Genomic DNA, 18,857 nt, shown 5'->3' with positions numbered 1-18,857 from the left:
GGGCAAGCATTTTACCACTGGTCAGCACTACTCTTCAAAGAGTGCATACAATACATCTAGAATTACCATTAATATAGCAGTGCAGGCATTACAGAGGAGTGGGCACAAACATGCCAACGGTGCCCACCATAGGTCAAGAATTATCCCCGTTAAACAGGCTTAGATTTGCCCCATCACTCAGTAATGCCATCCCATGTTTAGAATTGTAGCATCACTCGTTAATCTAATCACCTTTGAATACTTAATTTTTCCCCAAACCCCATGCATCTTGATTTGTACTCGGAAATCGTGAGTTTGCCTTGAATATCCTCCTGCCTGCGAGCATTTGTAGCATGAATAATAGGGCATGTTAAGTCAGTTATTATATATACATAAATGGACAAGAAGTTTGGGAGTTGTATGTGTTTGAGGGAAGGATTGATGTACCATGAGACTTTCACTTTAACCGAATATATGAAAGAATTGTCATACAAAAATGTGCAATAGTTCCCATTCTTTTTAATTGTTATTTGCTTGTCTCTCGGGGAGTGTAATATGGGGATCCAATCCAGGTCTCCATTTAATTTTTAATTGCATGTGGATTCAGAAAAGCGGTGCACTGAGTGGCTAGAATGCATGCTTTTGAGTTTATGTTCCTGGCTGATCCCAGTTTTCTGTTGTGTGAAGGTGAGAAAATGTCTGATCAAGTGGGAAATTCACCAAGTAGGTGATTTCGTGATTGACATTGACAATGTGAGGGAATGTGTGGGCAAGTGATTGAGTGAATGAATAAGTCACGGCCTCTGTACCAGTCTTCTTAAATGGGACTGAAACCTCTTAACCCCTTGCATGCTTCTGACGGAACCACTCCGTCATGAGCCACGGGCACCGTGTGCTCATGACGGAGTGGTTCCGTCATGCTGCGGCTGTTGGCGGCCGCTCCGCCCACGCGGCGCTGATTCCCCGCCTGTGCGGGCGATTAGCGCAAGTGGGTGGAGTCATGACGGAACCACGCCGTCATGAGCACAGCTCGCCCGTGACTCATGACGGCGCGGTTCCGTCATGAGCATAGCGGCGCCACAAACCCCCCGAACCCCACCAGCGCTGCGGCGGAATTCGGGCCGCAGCGGAGGGGTTAAAAGGCCTTAAAATTAATGCAAATGTATTACAGGTACCCATGAACTGCATGCCTACCTGCTTTCATGCCTTTAATTTATTGTACACAGTCAAGTTTTCATTGTTCTTTGACTCGCCCCATGTGCATGTCCTCTCACGAATATTAACTGACACCATCTTTCTATCAGAATGTTTTAAATCATGCATTGCCCCATAGAAAAGATAAGAATATGCTCTTGTGTTTTTGATTAGGAACTCTGACACATGATTAATTCCCAGTACATCAAAACTATCCTTAGTGCTTGATCGAAAGATTTATATTGGATTGGAAGTTAAAAATGGAATTTCAAGTTTGATATACCAACTAGATCTGGCAATGTTTTTGCAACAATACACTACGCCCAGCGGAATACACGCATAGAAATTTAAGAATTTAATTGGTAGTAAGGACTACCTGACGGTTCAAAAAGTCATTGGAAGATTCCATCCATTAGGAAGACAAATTTACATGGAAAGCAAATAGTCCACCTCTTTAAGAAAATACCTGCCATCCAGTTTGTTTGAGTTGGTAAGGCACTGTGGCTTAAATGTCCATAAGAGTGGCATGCCATTGTCCATATGACTGCAGTCTTTGAGGCTTCTCTTTTTAGTAAGGGCACAAGGAATTACGAATTATGCTGCATCCTCAATGTGGGTCTATTTAGGGATGCAGGAAGATCTCCCAAGAATACATTTTTGTCACACGCTCAGCTCAGAGGACCACTCAGTGGTCCATCTCAAACCAGTGTGTGACATTGAAGGTTTGAGGTCTTGTTGTAGGTTCCCTTCATCTTTTTGAACTTATTTTGGTGAGCCTTCATGACGTTATCTTAAAACTATCCTTACATAGCAATTTCTATGTCTAATGGAAATCAAGAACAACCAAGGATAACCTAAGTTGCTCTTTACAGTTTGTGTTTCTAAATGTATATGCTTTGAGGTATAGGCAATATGGTACTATCGATCATTGGAAAATTTGCTAAACAATTTAGGGCGATCGCTCATATTTTTGCCAGTGTTTCCCAGAATTCTGATCATGATCGTAATTGTATGATACTTCATTTTGGCTCCATGTGTCAATGTACGTCTGGGTAGACGGATTTATAGTAGATTTTCTCATAACCACATACATCTTACATTTATATAGAATATGCATAAATGGAACTCATTTAATTACTCAGAGATATCCAGAAATTCTGGCATAGATTCAGCCAGCCCTCTTGAACACCTCTGATGAAGGGGATACCTGCTTGACTTTCTCAATTTGTCTACTATTAGTAATAATAATAAAATGATACCTGCTCTTGTTAATACATTTCACACAGGGATAATATAAAACTCACCTATATGGTCAACTTTGCTTTATGTCCTGAGAAAAACACAAAAGTTCATTGAGGATCCATATAAGTACTTTATTTTCAGAATGAGTCACAAAGTATTTTCCAATTAATATATCTAATTCTTCAACTTATATGTATATGATCAGCATTTAAAACCAGCATGTGTTTCGCGAATAGTTCACTTCTTCGGGGATGTTTTTTTTCAAGACATGAAAAACATTCCTTTAGTACACACAAAAAACCACTTATACACATAACATATCAAATACATGATGATATTTCAAATCATGGAATTCTTGTACGCACATCAAACCCTCTGATTTTACAAAAGCTAAAGTGTGGACTTTTGTGTTTTTCTCCGAACATGAACCAATATGTATATATACTCTTAAATCCTTTTGTGAATAGACCCCATATGCCACTTAAAAATCAAAATGGCAACTTGAATAGTACCAAATGTGGTGTTTGTTTGGTGGTATGTTTGCAAATGGATTACTGAGTGGGGGTTCAGATAGATAGATAGATAGATAGATAGATAGATAGATAGATAGATAGATAGATAGATAGATAGATAGATAGATAGATAGATAGATAGATAGATAGATAGATAGATAGATAGATAGATAGATAGATAGATAGATAGATAGATAGATAGATAGATAGATAGATAGATAGATAGATAGATAGATAGATAGATAGATAGATAGATAGATAGATAGATAGATAGATAGATGGATGGATGGATGGATGGATGGATGGATGGATGGATGGATGGATGGATGGATGGATGGATGGATGGATGGATGGATGGATGGATGGATGGATGGATGGATGGATGGATGGATGGATAGATAGACCCACAGAGATGCCGCAGCATCCTGTCACATCCTATCACACTACAATAAAACGTCAGGATCGTGTATCAGAAGCGCATATATTTGGAGTTGTTACAAGCAGCTCATAACCAATCATCTATCTAGTTTTGCTATCTGTGCCTGTGTGACTTCCACTTTTGTCAGTCAGTCAAAGAACTGCATTATGCTCGAGAGGGGTGTTGTGTCAACTAACTGAAGGAGGCTATTAGCGCGTGGCCCAGCCCCGCCTCTTCGTTACTGATCTGCACTTATTTGCATGCCACAGTGGAGAACGGGTAATGATATTGATAGCTGCTGATGCCAGCTGGTACATCATTGGCAGCGATGCTGGGGGCATGACAAAGACGTGGAACAAGAATAGATTACATGTATGTGCCGGTTTTCAGGCCACAAACGCATCACGTGTGGGGGAAGGCGGCAGACATGGCTTGTAAAACAACCTCCAAGGTTTCCCAGCGGAAAGGGGTCTATTTTTGAGAGCAGCGAATCTCCTGTTCAGCAGCTCTGAAACCTAATGATGTTCATACAGCTCGAGAGGGCACAGCTGTCCGTGTTATTTTAGGGTTTGCCAGACTGTGCTGCCCCTGCCACCAGAAATAGACAAACGTGCACAGCAATCAGGGGGATTTCTGTGCGCAGTCACAGAAGCAGGAAACGGCAGATGCAAAAAGCGATTTTGAAAAACGGTGTCCCATTTTTCAGGTGCCCTTTCCTTGATCGGAGAAGCCATTTCTGGCACTGACCTTCCTTCACCTGGAAGCTTGTGTAATACTGTGTATGCCTTAGGCCCTATTTTTCCTTCTTCGACTATCATCCTTCACCGCCATCACTCTTTTAGTGGCAGAAAGAACCACGGGCCCCCGGTCACTTCCCGTCTCTTTTTAACCGGACTTTGTGCTCCTGCCTCTGCTTTTCTCTAGGGGCTCCCTCTAAACTCCCGTCAGATCAGGGCTTTAAGTGGGCCGGGTCTCACCGGGTCTGAGCACCGGCAGTGTTTTTTTAAGGGGGCCTCGAAACGGGTCTCTATCGGGCTCTGTTTTGTGCGCTGGCACAGACGGTCCGTGTTTCCAGGGCACAAAACAGAGCCCGATAGAGACCCGTTTCGAGACAGCAGGCACATCGATGTGCCCTGCTCACACTACTCACAAGTGGAGAAGTTACGGCATGATGTCATGCCAGGTGAGCGTTGTAGGGGGAAGGGAAATCCCTTCAAGAGAGTAATTTTCTCTCTAGAATTCTCTTCTCTTTTTAAGACTCAGGAGCAGCAACATTGTTATGGTGTCACCATGGCTTTAAGTGGAAGCTTGTTCAATATTCTATACAAGCCATAGTTGCTGCTTATTTATCTTATGTAACTAACAACCATTGACAAAGCCAATAGTCCTGACTTGTAGGTATGAGGTTGTATCATATCTGGGTGCAATGACAGAAACAGCAAATACAAGTCGGGCGGCACACTATGCTAAACACAGATTTTTAACGTACTGTTTTAAGCCACGCCCTTAATTACATTGGCCACGCCCCCTTGAGAGACCCCCCCCCCCCGCCAGGTTTTTCATCCCACTTAAAGCCCTGCGTCAGACCTCTCCACTAAGCCTATTTTTGAGGGTGTTGCCTTCCTCAATGGCATTTTCGCCCTTTCAGCATGCACTGTAATGCTCACACACCATCCCAGAACATTGCTCCCCCTATACTGTCAATGGAATTTTCCACCACAAACATCAGACTTCACACTCATTGGCACGCCCTGCCATGCTTTTCCTTTGTTCATCCTCCCTCTACCCCAGTTTCCCCACCCACCACCTGAAACTTCGAATTTACCACCCACTCCATTTTGGCAACACATTTGTTTATGCCGAAATCGCCTATCCATCCTGCACACCAGGGGTGGGGGGAAAACTTGCAAATTGCAAAATAGGCGAAATTCACTCTTTATCTAAATCTGCATGTGGGGGTTAGAAACTGGGCTTTGAAAACTGGCAAAATATGTGAACCGGAGAAACGATCTTAAACATTTTGTATGGATCAGTTCTCCCTGGCCAGAAAAGCTTAATTTAGGGAGATCCATGAACCTTCCGAAATGTTCAAACTGCCCACCATATGGGCAGTTTGTGGGTTTTGCATTACCCGATTTTCCACATTTTTTGATCTGTGGCATGTAGTACTTGATCAGCAATTTTTTTCTGGCCTGTCAAATGAAGACACACAAATTCAAATAATTCTTACAGCCCTACTCTGCACTCATTCATCACCAAATTGGCTGACGAAAGGAGGATCTCCAATTTGTCTGTCAGAGCGAGAAGAAATAATAATTGTCATATGATCATGTTATGTTATGGGACACATTGATTTGGTAAACATTCCGCCACTGGTAGGCCTCACACTGTTGAAATATATACACACATCTGACATTCAATCACAACTACAACATTTCTTACTGATCATTTTAGATTTAGATTTTAGATTTAGCCCCACACTTCCAAATTTTGAGCAAAATTGAGGGACTGATGAATATCTAAATTATATGAATTCAAGAACCCTATAGGGACCTTTGCATATTGTTTCTTTACTACCAACTTACGTTTTAATAAGTGCTTTTAATGATAAATTGCGCCCTTACTAGAACCCATACACTTTATTAAAAAATATATATTTTTGAAGTATTTACAATGAAAATAGAACAATTGATGGACGGAACGCTGAACAATGTCAAACATTCACCCCAGCACAGAGATCTGGGCCTAAATCCATACTTTTTTTGCACACCATGCCATTCCAGTTTCGACCCAGCCGTATGCAAATTAGTCTTGACCCTGCTCCCTTGGGAACAGTCCAGCCCGAACTGGCAGGCCAGGTCCTCCCTGGACCGCAAACAAGCATCCTAGGACCGGTTTCGGGCTTTCAGACCTCATCAGCCAGGATAGCTTAACTCCAGTGGCATGGAGAGCACAGGACCCACGTCTGGGCATACCCGTCCCACTCGGGGTGACAAATGCAAAAAGAACAATTGATGGACGGAACGCTGAACAATGTCAAACATTCACCCCAGCACAGAGATCTGGTCCTAAATCCATCCGTTTTTTTGCACACCATGTCATTCCAGTTTCGACCCAGCCGTATGCAAATTAGTCTTGACCCTGCTCCCCATGGGAACAGTAGAGCCTGAACTGGCAGGCTAGGTCCTCCCTGGACTGCAAACAAGCATCCTAGGACCGGTTTCGGGCTTTCAGCCCTCATCAGCCAGGATAGCTTGACTCCAGTGGCATGGAGAGCACGGGACCCACTACTGGGCGTACCTTTCCCACTTACAATGAATTCTAAAATAAAATGAATGGAATGTGTTTGCAAATGTCTGTCACCAAATTTTTATTGCTGTTTGTTCTGGTTGAAAATCCACTGATCTTTATTAAAACTTTCAATTAATATTTTTGCACTGACAGGCGTTTCCTCTAATGTCATACAGAAACAGTATTGAGGTTTATTGGTTCACTGCATGTATTACCGAACAGGGATACACATTCTTTTCCTTATGGGTTGGCAGAAGTGACATCACGTGCCCTTTGGTTACTACTGCGATCACAGGGTTGCCATTAGCCTCTGAACAGCCTCCTCTTCGCTGCCAAGGGACCAGGGGAAGGGCACTGGGAAGGGTATCTAAGCAAGGTCCATGTCCTCTGGACACATTCACCTTCTAATGGATGCACTTTGCCTGCTGGCGTGTTTCTGGGGACAGCTATCATCAATACACATCCTCTCAAAAAATATGAGCAAGCACTGTATTTATACTGTGAATTTATAAAGTTCATCAACCACCCAACTAGAGTAACTATGCATTGATAAAACCAAGAAAAATCTCTCCAGAAAGGCACAGCCCGCTATGGAAAGACAAGACATATAGAAAGACCTAACTAGTGCCTAACATACGGAATCAGCCAAGTCCTTATTAGTTGATGAAACTTTGTTAGATTTAACTCTTGGTGTGGATGTACTGACATAGAGTTCCATTTTTGCACTGCAGCAGTTGAAAACCCTTTGGAATCAACCAAGAGACATTTTAATGGGCATAACGTCAATAGGCATATTTAGTGGTGGAGAATGTCAGATGGTCACAGCTGCTAGAACATTTGTTTTAATGGTGTGAACTTATACAGAAAATTGGATAAAAAATATTGAAAATACAGTATTCTAGTGGCTTGTTTCATGAAGTAGCTGCTGGGATATGGCAAGTGTAAAATGACTCCAGACACAGGTTGTTTAGTACTAACAAGTCCTACTTCAACTCTTAAAACTGTTCATACTATCTCAGGAAGGAGGAGTTTTAGTTTGTAATGAGCACCTGATAAAGCCTTAACCAGAAATCAGTAAAATTACGTTATGCCCTACTACACGGCTGGCACCAACAACAGACAACACGGTGGCCTGTAAACAGCCACATATAATCTGGGACACAATGTGTTGATGGATATATTTGGTAATAAGTAATTGTGATGGGCATTGAAAGGGGTATAAAAATCTGTATAGACATACTTGATAGCAGGCGAATTCTAATGGACAAAAGAGGGCATTAATTTCAATAAGCATGATTCATTGCACAATAATAGGCTTATAACACCCCTATCAGTGTAATTCAGCTGGACATACCTGCTAGTGTCATTTGATGGAATTCAATGGAAAATTATTCTGTTGAGTCCTTTGGATGATGCAGGTACTTTGAAGGGTGTTTCAACTGCTGTGGAAGTTTGATGCCATGAGCACTGGCACTGTTAATGCAGTAAATGCACACAGAAGGTGTGGACACCATCCAGATGGGAACACAAATAACCCCAAAATTTGCTTGGCAGTCCGGAATGGGCTGTTTCCAGAGCTTTACGAAGGATGAAAAAACTGGGGATCTCTCAAAGGGGTGTGACCAATGTAATTAGGGTATGGCTTGAAACACGTAAGCTAAAAATCTGTATTTAGCATACTGTGTCATCTGACTGGTATTTTGCTGCTTCTGTCATTGCCTACAGATTTATAATACAACAAGTAACATTACACCTACAACAAGCCAGGAGTATTGCTTTGCCAAAAGTTGCTAGTTGCATAAGATAAATAAGCAACAACTATGGCTTCGTTGTATGGAATATTCAAAATGTTTCAATTCTGAAATGATGAGACTGTGGGAAAGAACTATAACAAGTCTCTTTGAAGTTATATTAGAACATTGGAATGTTAGTAGCTCCATTGAAAACCATGGAGTGCTCCGGGCTTATAATGACTGGTATAAGCCCGGAGCTCCAACATTCCAATGTTTCTTTGTTCACAGCTCTGGCTGTGAACAAAGGCTTCAGGGAGCCAGAGGGGAGTTCAATCCCCTCGCGCTCCCTGAAGGCTTTATTTGTTAGAACATTCTGCCCTCTAGTGGCAGAATGTTTGTTGTAATGTAACTTACCTGTGTAATCAGGTTCTTTATGCTACCCTACCTGTTCTGGAGTATTCTGCTATGAGCGTTCTTAGATTGTTAGGCTGACGACACTCGATTGATGCCAGTTGCTGCTGGATCGTCGAGGTGGTCGGATGCCAGGCTGCGTTTCCCAATAAATCTTCGTTTCTTCTCATCGTTCCTGAGATTTCCTTTTGGTCAGCAACTCAACAATTTTGGCAACTAGGATGGGATGGTACGCAATTAACTTCTGGTGAAATGCGTTGTTTTTTGGAAAAGAGTGGTATTAAACATGCGTGTACTTCCCTATACAATCCCATGGGAAATGGAATGGTTGAGTGAGCGAACAGGTTAGTAAAAGGGACCATCCAGCTTGCTTTGGCAAATGGGCAATCTCCTAGACGTCTTGTTGATGAGATGCTATGGGCATATCGGGTCACCACACATAGTGTAACTCAAGTTTCTCCTTTCCAAAACATGAGAGGACGTGTACCAGGGTCTCGGTTGGTTCCAGGTTGGCTCAGGGAATGGATAGTATCTGGTGGTGAACGTCCTGAGGAATTTGTTGATTCTAAATTTAGAGTGGGTGATTGAGTCAAATTGAAGCTTGGTAGAGTTAAAGCGGGGTTAAGCAAATTCTCTAGTCCTTGCAAAGTGATTGGTGTAGGGAAACATTTCGTTGTGGTTGAAGGAGGGCAAAAGTGGAATTTGCGCAGGGTAGCTCTATATCAGAGGGGTGGTTCTGTTGTTGAGCAATCGCGTAGGGATGAGGAGTGCTCTGGTATGATGTTTATCCCTGATAAGCCACTTGACTTTAACCAAGAGAGAAGGGAAAGTGGTTCTTTTTCTGGGTCCAGTATGGTTGCTCGTGAGGCTGAGGATGTTGTAGATGATTCTGAGTTAAGATGCAGTGTCAGAACACGCAAGCCACCTTCTTATTTACAAGATTATGTCACTTTTTGACTTGTGTTTTTTTTTCTTTATAGTTTTTTTAATGTTTTTTTAGCTTCAATTTAAGTTTCTTCTAAATATGTTATTAAGGAGGAGGATGTGTTGAAATGTAACTTACCTGTGTGATCGGGTTCTTTATGCTACGCTACCTGTTCTGGAGTATTCTGCTATGAGCGTTCTTAGATTGTTAGGCTGACGACACTCGATTGATGCCAGTTGCTGCTGGATCGTCGAGGTGCTCGGATGCCAAGCTGCGTTCCCCAATAAATCTTCAGTTCTTCTCATCGTTCCTGAGATTTCCTTTTGGTCAGCAACTCAACAATGTTCTAATAGCCTTGTAGCCCTTATAGCAGGGATATACCGGCAATTAAAGTCCCGCTGCTTTGTTAAAGTCCCTCGCCTTCGGCTCGGGCCTTTAATGCTGCAGCGGGCCTTTAATAGCCAGTATTGCCCGCTACGGCGGGCTATAAGGCTATATTAAAGGCAGTGAAGGGTGATGCTGCTGCAGAGTTAAGATTTGTTTTTCATCCTGAGGTGGAGGGCAAAAATGGAGAGCTCGATTGGGACCCGTCTTAGCCCCTGTATCTTTGACCTGGCCCCCACTTAAAGCCCTAGCTGTTCCGATGAGGAGCATGGTAGGTCCTGATATGCATAAGACATGTCTCTATCTACTCTGGCAGAGTGGATCAAAATCAATGGAATGGAATGCTAGCCAGAGTGGTTGCCAGTGGTTTAGACTATTTGCAAACATTCCTCTCATTATCTTTTGTGTGACATATTATGCAGTGATTAATACACCATACGAGCTGGTTAACTCCCTTGTTCACAGTGGATGAAATTCTAACATCAGAAGAGGAACAAACACATTATGATGGTCGATTTATGCTTCACTAGAGTCTAGAAGGATATCTTCTCGGGCAATGATTGTGATGGGCATACTTAGTGGCGTAGTAATGGTGATGGGCAATTTTTCTGGCACTGGGCATTCTGATCTTAATATTTGGTGGCCCAGAAAATGTCATGGATACATACATTGATATATTACTAAAATCTATTGTAAATGAATGCAACTCAATAAGAAAAAATATAAAGACAGATCTTTTGGTTCATATCAGAAATGCTGTCACTCAGAGCATATGTATTTTTGCATATTAATATATTTAAATACCTAAAACTGAAATGTTGTCAGCACAGAGGAGACATGGTGGAAAAGTAACTGGCTGAATATTACAAGGTAGCGTCCGGCGTTCTGGAGACAGATAATGTGCTTAGATTTGGAGTGTTTAATAACAAAGACATATTGCTTCCGAATTGAAGCTGTAGTTTATTGTAATTTCCATGGTAAGTTCTTATAGAGTTGCATAGATATTGCACAGTGTCACACACTAAATGAAAGTACCCTCATTTTAAAGTTTCTCCTGTCACAGCAGTGGTGGCTGGCATCTTCAGGGAGGGGGAAGCGGGTACGTGCTCTTAAAATAATATATATATATTTTTTAACTTACCTGAACTCGGCGGCGTCCTCGCTCCAGACCTCTTCTTTCCACACAGAAACTGGATACAGCAACTCCCTTGGCCGATCCCAGGGTTAGCTCTCACTCAGTGCTCCACAGCACTCTGAAAGCGTTGGGTTTCTCAGACAGCTGGGTTAGAGATGTTTAAAGTGTGCATGCATGGCTGGCCGTCCCAAAACGACTGGCCAAAAAGACATGCACACTTTAAACAGTGCCATATCAGCCCACCCTCCTACCTGCTGAGTGGCAGGCTTCTGTCACTCAGCAGCGACCCTGTCCCCCGTCCTGACACTCAGCTGGGGATGGAAAAAATGGTAATTAATTACCATTTTATTTTTTATCTTTGGGGGGATTTTTCAGTGGGGCGACACTCCTCCGCTCAAATGGAGGTTGCCGCCCATGTATTATTTGTATCAACACATGCCTCTAAAGTGCACTTATTCTAAGTGTGGATTCCATTGCCTATCATAATTCCCGACTACATCACCTACCTGCTCTCTACTTGCTGGCAAATCATTGAATGTAGGAGTGTCCATAAAATCCCAAGGAATAGAAATGTGTCACATTTTCAGAATAACCAATGACTATCTAAATAAGTATAATGTAGATCCATTAAATGGATATCTTATATGGCTACCTTGAACATCTGGAATAGCATCTACATTTCTGGACCTACATTAGACCCCCCTGGTTTAATGCCATGTTCCACTGAGGTGAACTGTAAATCCTTCCTCTGGGTAGTAAGACCCTAGTGGAGCATTGTTAGAACTGGGGGCCTCTAGTTGTCAGAGGTAGGTACCTTTGACCAAATAGGGACCCTTGCTTCTAAGTCAGGGAAAGGGGATTACACTACTGGATAACCCCTGCTCACCCCTTGGTAGCTTGGCACGAGCAGACAGGCTTATCTCAGAGGCAGTGTGTTAAGAATTTGTGAACACATACAGTAATACAGTGAAAACACTACAGATGGACACCACAGAGGTTTTTATAAAAATAAGTATTCTTTAAATAGACGTAACACAAGACCACAAACGACAAAAATCCACAATACTGTACTCAAAATTGACTTAAAGAAGGTAGAATTAGCTTAGTTCAAGTTATTGGTAAATGCGACACAGTTCTCACAAAAGTACCTGGATGCGTAACGCAAAATAAACAAAAGGCTCACAGCGTTGGAGATGCGTCGGTTCCTTGGTTCGGGGGAGACGATGTATTGCGCCTCAATGCTTGCGCAGTGTAGAGGATGCGTCTTGATCCTTACCGGAGAGGGGGTGATGCGTAGCTTCTCGTGCTGCGGCCCGGTTGCGATGGGGCAAGATGGCGCCTCGATGCGATGCGACAATCCGGTGCGATGCGATAAGATGGCGTCCTTGATGCAACGACGTTGAGACAATGCGGCACACCCTGGCAGCCTTGCGGCGACTCTGTACTTTGGAGCCGTGACAGGCCCTGCAACACACTTTTCCGATGATGCGACGGCGACCCTCACGGTTGCGACACGCTTCTCTGGTGATGCGACAGCAGACAGCTGCGACAAAGACACGCTTCTGGGAGATGCGGCGGCGGCATGCTTCTCCGGCGATGCTATGACTACAGCTGCGGCGGCGACACGCTTCTTCTTGTTACGTCGCGCTTCCAGCTCCCAGCGACACGCAGGCTTCTGCAGATAGAATTTCCAGGAAGGAAATTCAGAGGGGAGCTGGTGGTGAAGTCTGTTGTCCCTGAAACTTCAGCAGGAGGCAAGCACAAGTTCAAGCCCTTGGAGAAATATTCTGCAAAGTTCCTTCTCCTCTCCTTGGCACTGAAGACACCACTGTAGGCCAACCCAGCAACACAGCACACTGGCAGGGGGGCAGTCCACTCATACAGGTTCTACTACTTGGCAGAGGTCTCTTCTTCTTGTTCCAGAAGTGATCTAAAGTCTTGGGGTTTGGGTCCCCATATTTATACTACTTTTCTCTTTGTTCTCTGAAGGCAGAGAGGCCTTTGCCTAGTTCAAACCAGTTCTTGGCAGTCCTGGAGCACTTTGTTTACCTGACTCCTTCTTTCCTTTTAGAGTGCAGGGCAGAGACATCAGACACACCACAGGAGGTGGAGCCAGCATTGTAGAGGGAAGGCACAGCACTTTTCAGGTCCCAGGTGCAACTCCTCCCACCCATCTATATGCAGATCTTCCTATTCAGCCCTGTGCTGACTCACCCTCTCCCTTGGAATCCCCAGCCCCTGTCACTCACAGAACCAGACACACAATACACAACCTAGCAGAGGCAGGCTTGGACAGTTAAGCAAGAAAATAGCTACTTTCTAAAAGTGGTATTTTCAAACACAGAATGTTAAAACCAACTTCACTAAAAGATGTATTTTACCATTCTGAGTTCAGGCATACTAAATTTGAATTTCTACCATGTTCCCTGAGTCAGTTAGGATTATAAGATGTAATAATCAAACTGCCCATTCTGGCCTATGGGGAACAGGTAGCCTTGCAATAGTGAAAAACGAAAAGGGCTGTAATTCGCTATCATGCCACACACACCAGGGCATGTCCTACCTTATATTTACAATGCACCCTGCCCTTGGGCCTACCATAGGGGTGTCTGATATGAAGATAAGGGAAGGTTTAGGGATGGGAAGTGGGTGAACTAGGTCAGTCAGCATGGCAGTACCAGACGGCACATAGGCTCTGCAATGGCAGGCCTGAGACACACTTTACAAGCTGCTTCTGTGGGTGGCACAACCAGTGCTGCAAGCCCACCAGCAGCATTTGATTTACAAGCCCTGTACTAGGGTCTGACAAGTAAATCAAATAACCCAATCATGGAGTCACTAATCAATACAGCAATTTAACATAGGGAGCACTTGCACTGTGGCACTGAATAGCAGTGGCACAGTGCCCAAAGCATCTAAACCAGCAAAACATATCAAAAACAGAGGAGGCAATCAAAAAAATGGAAGGGAGACTCACGTCAATGGTACCAGGTCTAACGGGCATGATTACACAAAGTAATCCCTAGCTACCCATGGAGTGGAAAAATGGCTGCTGGGACTCTGTTCCCTACTGCGCGTGAATTTCCATTCAGTGGTTGACAGAGGCTCCAAGCAGAAATAGCTGCATGATGCCATGGAGAGCTATATGACTCCTCCTCAACCCACCACAGGAAGAGGGCTTCCGTGGCTTGCTTCTTGACGGTGGATGTTGTACATTATTACCGCTCCTTAGGCAGGACCCACCAATGCCTCCACGCACCCCCAATGGAAACTCTTTTGGCACCCCTGTGCTCAGTGTGTGCTGGTTGTCTAATGCTGAATGGGAATTTGCAGAAAGTGCAGCCCAATATAGCTCAAACAATGCCAAATAAACCATTATTGGTAATTCACAAGTTTTTTAACATATTATGGAAAATGTGGTTAAAATGTTCTCTGCTGTAATATGCAAGACCCATAGAGAATTCTTGGTTATCTTACACCATAAACTGCAGTTAACAAGAGTTTGTGTGTGTGTGTGTGTTTGTGTGGTCTGCGTGTGAGCGTGCATGTGTTTGTGTGGTGTGTGTGTGAGCATGCATGTGTTTGTGTGGTGTGCGTGTGAGCGTGCATGTGTTTGTGAGATGTGTGTGTTAGGTGTATGATGTGTGTCTGTGTGCGTGCTTGTGTAATTGAATGTCCGTCTGGTCTTAGTGGGCTGATCATTTAGGCATCTGAACATACAGAGATACACGATAAAGCCCCTTTCTGATCTAACTAATTTTAAGGCGCTAAGCACTCCGTTGGTGCCATGCTCCCTCATCAGTCTCCTTCCAGAGCAACAATCAATACAGCGCGAAGCCCCAAAGGGCAGCAGCTGAGACCCAGCAACAGCACACGGCAGGGAGGCAACGCTGCGAGAAGGAAAAACACCGGCCACCCTGCCAGCGTGAGTAGAATCAGCAACAGAAGCAGTGGGAAAGGCTTGGATCCATACAGCCAGACAGTGCTTTCTCGTGCTATATTGTCATGACAGATGTTTGTTTAGCCGTGTATTGCCATTAACAGGGCCTCACAGCGCTGTAGTGACCCTCAATGCCTCTCTGTGTGTTTAGGTCTCGCCTGACCCAGCGCATGCGCTGGTCTGGCAAGACATTTTGTGAGGGATCCAAAAAGTGCTACCATGCCAGCCTAGAGCTACAGTGCATGTGCGCGGGCGCGCGCGTCGCGCTTTACCGTGATTACTTTCACTTTCGCGGCCGCTTTGATATTTGATCGCGATTGCGACCACTTTCGCCGCTTTGATGTTCTCCGTGAGGCTTCAATAGATTGCAGCAGTTAAAACAAGCATTGGCATAGCCAATAGGTCTCGCTTTTGGGACCTTATAAGTGTTTAGTTATGCAACTGTTGCATGGCTAAACACTTATAAGGTCCCAAAGGCGAGACCTATTGGCTATGCCAATGCTTGTTTTAAATAGGGGGCTGTTCGCTCTTTATGGCTTCCTTTTTCCCTTTCTAGAGTTCAGATTGTTTATATTTGAGACATTGTTATTCAGAATATGAAGAGTTAAATTATCCAAAGCAATCCTAAATTACAACAAACACAATTTAAGGCTTCAGCCAGGTCGTAATTTAAGAGTGCCTGGCTGATTCACAATCATTTCTGATTTCGCTGTGCATAATCACGGAGTAAAACACCTTGGTAATGCAATGGCATAAAAAATGCAGAGTTGCACTTGTTTCCCTAATATTTCCCGTACGCGGGGTAAGCGTGGCTCGCTGCATGCGTGCCCGGGGCTAGGAAATGTGTTAAATGTCACCTTTTTCTTTTCATTAGTTTGTCTCTAATATTTTCTTATTCGGAACTATGCGTGTGAGCAGTGTGCACATGAGTACATACGTTGCAGGGTTTTAAGTGGGCCGGGCCTCACCGGTGCTGAGCACGGTAGTGTTTTTAAACGGGGCCTCAAAACGGGTCTCTATCAGGCTCTGTTTTGCGCCCTGGAACAGTCTGTTCGTTTTTTCTGGACTGCAGTGACAGCAGGCACATGGATGTGCACCTGCTCACACTTCTCACTTCTCACTAGTGGAGAAGTTACAGTATGACATTGTTAGAACCGGCGGTCTCTAGTTGGCAGAGGTATACACTTCTGACAAACAGGGACCAACCAACTCTAGTCAGGGAAAGGGGATTACACACTCAGATAACCCCTGCTACCCCCTTGGTAGCTTGGCAGAGCAGACAGGCTTATCTCAGAGGCAGTGTGTTAAGCATTTATGACCACATACAGTAATAAAGTGAATACACTACAGATGGACACGACACAGAAGTTATTATAAAAATAGTATTTTTATATAAGGCTTAGCACAAGACCAAATAACGACAAAAATATACCACAGTCTTAATAAATACTCTTTGGAAGGAAAAATAATAGTTCAAGTAAGGTTTCTTCTTGGCAAATAGTTCTTTAGCAAAGTATTCTTCTGAGCACAGTTCTTTGGCAACCATGTAACCCCCACAGGAGTCACACGACGTCGAGTCTACACGATTCCCAAGGTTCGGCGTCGACCGCGAGGAGCGCTACGTCGAGCCTGGAGTCGCAACAGACCCCACAAGTACAGTACCTTGAGAAACGAAGAAAACGAGGATCCACGGCGTCGAGATGTCGGCGTCGAGGTCGGCGTCGATCGTGCCTCGGAGTCGGGTCAATCCGCAGCGGTGTCGAGGGATGTCGGGCCGGAGCAGCGCTCACGGCGTCGAGAAGGGCGTCGAGTCGATGCGATCAGCAGCGGCGTCGGGACGGGGTCGCTTGGAGGTAGAGCCGATACTCACTCCTCACTGGCGTCGATACCGGCGTCGAGACGGGGTCACTTGGAGCCGGGGCCGATACCCACTGCTCACTGGCGTTGCTGCTGGCGTCGAGACTGCAGATTTTCCCTTGGGTACTGGAAACACACTTTCCAGCAATTCAGCAAATGGTGAAGTCCTTTGGCCCTGTGACTTCAGCAGGAGACTGGCACTCTTCCAGTCCTTGGAGATTTCCTAGCAAGTGTTCAGAGAGTACACACCAAGTTCCTCTCTCCTTGTTCCTTGGCAAAAATAAAGAAGCAGCTTTCAGGTTCCTCCACAGCAAAACAGCACTCTGGCAGAAAGGGGAGGCAAGTCCTTAGATCAGCAGGCTTCTTGTCCTTGGTACAGGTTTCCTTGTCAGAAGTGATCTGAGTTCTTGGTTCAGGGGTCCTTCTCTTATACCCCATTTCTCCTTTGTTCCCTTTGTCCAAACAGGGGGATTCCCACCATCTCAGGTTTGTTGTGGGTGTTGCCAGGCAGAGGCACCTGGCCTATTCACTGAGCAGGGCAGAGTCCTCAGCCGCCCAGCAGGAGGCGGAGCCAGTATTGTCCCTGGCAGGAGCAGGGCTATCAGTCGCCCAGCAGGAGGCGGAGCCAGTATTGTGTCAGGCAGGGCAGGCTACTCTTCCCTCACTCTATGTGTAAACGCCCCATTCACCCCACACTGACTCATTCAGACCTCTGGAGCCACCCAGCCCCTGACACACACACCAAACCAGCAGAGACCGGTAGATAGTTGGACAAGAAAATAGCCACTTTCTAAAAGTGCTATTTTCAACATAGAATTTAAAAACCATCCATCCTAAAGGGTGTGTTATTAAATTCTGAGTTCAGGGATACTAAACTCGACTTGCTACCATGCTCCCTGAGTCAGATAGATTATAATGGAGTTAATAATCAGTCTGCCCAGTCTGGCCTATTGGAGGCAGGTAGCCCTTCAATAGTGAAAAACGAAAATGGCTGTAATTCACTATTAGGTCATGCCACACACATCAGGGCATGACCTACCTTTTACCAACAATGCACCCTGCCCTAGGGCCTACCATAGAGGTGTCTGAAATGTGGCAAAGTGAAGGTTTAGAGACTGGTGTAGGTTTCCTTACCAAGTCGACATGGCAGTCAGGGACTGCACGCAGGCGCTGCGGTGGCAGGCCTGAGACACATTTTACACGCTGCTTCTGTGGGTGGCACAACCAGTGCTGCAAGCCCACCAGCAGCAGTTAACTTACACGCCCTTGGCACACGCAGTGCACTAGACTAGGGTCTGAACAGTAAGTCAACCAAGCCAATCATGGTAACACCAATCAATGTAACAATTTAACATAGGGAGCACTTGCACTGTGGCACTGATCAGCAGTGGCACAGTGCCCAAAGCAATAATCCAGCAAAAACATCGTAAACAGAGGAGGCAAACAGAAAAAAATGGAGGAGAGACTCATGCCAATGATGCCAGGTCTAACATGTGTCCCCTCCAGCTGAAATGTGGGGAGAACTACCCTTCACCCAGGGAGTCCTCATCACTAAGGCGGAAAAATCTGGACAGACCATCAGCATTGGCGTGATCTGTACCAGGGCGGTGTTCCACCGTAAAGTCCATCCCCTGTAGGGAAATGGACCACCTCAACAGTTTTGGGTTCTCACCCCTCATCTGCATTAACCATCTGAGGGGCCTGTGGTCTGTCTGAACCCGGAAGTGAGTCCCAAACAGGTAGGGTCTTAGCTTCTTCAGCGCCCAGACCACAGCAAATGCCTCACGCTCTATCGCACTCCACCTTTGTTCCCTGGGAAGTAACCTCCGGCTGATG

General features: G+C 44.8%; 1 protein-coding gene and 1 long non-coding RNA gene across 2 annotated transcripts in view; one reads left to right on the top strand and one right to left on the bottom strand.

Moving 5' to 3' along the window:
* Positions 1-11,330, bottom strand: part of LOC146785563 (uncharacterized) — a 31,820-nt gene extending 20,490 nt beyond the window's left edge. The window contains exon 1 of the long non-coding RNA XR_014970683.1: positions 11,231-11,330. This is a non-coding gene — a long non-coding RNA (uncharacterized LOC146785563). The remainder of the gene's footprint in view (positions 1-11,230) is intronic.
* The window catches only part of SCHIP1 (schwannomin interacting protein 1), a 416,513-nt gene that overhangs the window by 8,210 nt on the left and 389,446 nt on the right, over positions 1-18,857 (top strand). The gene's annotated exons all lie outside the window — the stretch shown is intronic.

This window comes from Triturus cristatus, chromosome 11 (genome assembly GCF_964204655.1).
Source record: "Triturus cristatus chromosome 11, aTriCri1.1, whole genome shotgun sequence".
Classification (NCBI taxonomy): Eukaryota; Metazoa; Chordata; class Amphibia; order Caudata; family Salamandridae; genus Triturus; species Triturus cristatus.
Note: the sequence above shows the minus strand (reverse complement) of the source record. Positions and strands in the feature narration are given on the sequence as shown.